Source organism: Gordionus sp. m RMFG-2023, chromosome 1 (assembly GCF_954871325.1).
Source record: "Gordionus sp. m RMFG-2023 chromosome 1, tfGorSpeb1-WG-v2, whole genome shotgun sequence".
Lineage (NCBI taxonomy): Eukaryota > Metazoa > Nematomorpha > Gordioida > Chordodea > Parachordodidae > Gordionus > Gordionus sp. m RMFG-2023.
This window is the reverse complement of record NC_088775.1, coordinates 69,103,630-69,106,105: the sequence shown is the minus strand read 5'-3', so window position 1 is coordinate 69,106,105 and position 2,476 is coordinate 69,103,630.

The following is a 2,476-nucleotide window of genomic DNA, read 5'->3' as shown; positions in this document are numbered from 1 at the left end:
TCTATATATATATATCTATTTAATTAATGCATAATAATAAACCAAAAAAAATAATAATTTTTTCTAATTTTAAAAATAGCATTTTTATTATAATATATATCACAAGAATGAATGCGCAAAAAAAAAAATATTAATCACTAATAAAAATTGAAAGAATGAATGCGCAAAAAAATCAAAAAAAATATTAATACCCATTTATTATACAAAGTGACTCCTCGCTAACACGATACACATAACACGCCCCCACTAATTGAAACCCAACTTCGCATTTCACCTCTCACCCGGCATAATTCTCGTTCCTTTATGGTGTTTTCACGAATTTATATGGTGGTTAGTTCCTTGAATTTTTTCCCTTTGTGTGTTGCTATTGTCGATTTACCGTAGAAATTATCTTAGTTCGACCTGGCTTCATTTACCATTTGTACAATCCATTAACTATTTTGACCCATCAACCATTATATGGTTGATTCCCTTATTATTATTATTATCAATCACCCCACTATTTTTATTATTATTATCAATCACCTTAGTATTGAGCTACCCCACCTCTGGCTTAACTGCCCCCTTCAATTTTTCCCGGATATATTTCGCACCATACTAAAATGAATATTTCTTTACCATGAATTTTTGATCAAGTATATTCCCCTATTCATACTCCCGATCGTAACCTCCCGGGTTCCACGCCCCTCTTCAAATGATCCTGATGCCGTAATCCCTCTCTTCCGTCGGTGAATTTCACTGATTTAATTTTTGTCCCATGTTCTCCACGATCACCCCGGATTCCCATTTCTTATTACTACCAAATATAGCCCATACTGTCTGCCCTATCTTAAATTCCGCTTCATTCCCGGTGTAGGATTGTGAAATCAATACTCATTGTAGTTTCAATACCGTATTGATATTATCATTGTAGAATCAATACCGTAGTGATATTTTGGTATTGTAGAATCAATACCGTATTGATTTTTAAGAGATGTTTTCATCGCTTCAAATATATCGGCGGCCATTAAAATTGTAAAATATCTATTCATTATATATTTTTCATCGTTTCAAATATATTGGGGGCCATTAAAATTTTAAAATATTTATTATTATATATTTATTCATCGCTTCAAATATATTGGGGGCCATTAAAATTTTAAAATAAATATTATTATATATTTATTCATCGCTTCAAATATATTGGCGGCCATTAAAATATATTTTTTATTATATATATTCTTCATCGCTTCAAATATAATGGCGGCCATTAAAATTATAAAATATTTTTTATTATATATATTTTTCATCGCTTCAAAAATATTGGCGGCCATTTTCGATTTGTAAAAATTTATTTAAAATAGATTTAAATGATTATATAAATGATTTTCTATTCTTTTATATAATTTTTTAAGGGAGTTTATTTATTTTACAATTCTTAATATCCTATATAAATTTTATTTGTTTAATATATACAAGTTTTCTTCATATATCATATTATTGAAATCTCAAGCCTTAAAATTTTAATAGACAAAAGTAAGCTAATCACAAACAAATAAGGGTTTCTATTACGTCAAAGGATCTCAATCACTCACTCTAATCATTTCCTCTTGGCTTCTTAAAATCGTCATTTTATTTATTAGATGTATATATAATTATTGCAGAAAATTTTAAATTAATAAAATGTATACAAATTTACTTCATATATCGTATTATTGGAATCTCAAGCCTTAAAATTTTAATATAAAAAAAGTAAGCTAATCACAAACAAATAAGGTTTTCTATTATGTCAAAGTAGTGTTGTTAAACGGCTCGATTTGAGGCGATTTTTAAAAACGGCTAACTCAATATTTTAGCCAGAAAAATATTGCCTAAGCCTGGAGACTTCGCTAATAGATGTATAAATCTTTATTCTATCTATGACCAAAATCTTCAGTATTGTGTAATATTTTTCTGGCTATAATATTGAGTTAGCCGTTTTAAAAATCGGTTCAAATTGAGCCGTTTAACAACACTATGTCAAAGCATCTCAATCACTATCTATCACTCTGATTAATCATTTCCTCTTGGTCTCTTAAAATCGTCATTTTATTTATTAGATGTATATATAATTATATTTTTAGCTGATTAAAATTTAACACTTATATTTATGGAATACAAAATTTTTTATACAGATATAAAACTAAGTTTAAAATCAAATCTTAATGTTTAAATTATTCTTTAAAACTTAAACAACTATTTTTGTTTGTATATATATATATTTTATTGCAATAATATTAAAACTGGCTGATTTCTTAATACTATTTAAATAAAAAGGATATACATAATTTTATTTCAAAAAAACAAGAAAAATATTATAAAAAGAAAATATATCCAAAAAGGAAACATAATTATCACAAAAAATTGAGTGTATATTACACTATAATACGATTAAAATGATCTGAAGATGCATTTATCAAATATATATTTAAATTAATATTTTTATACAGTCCATTTT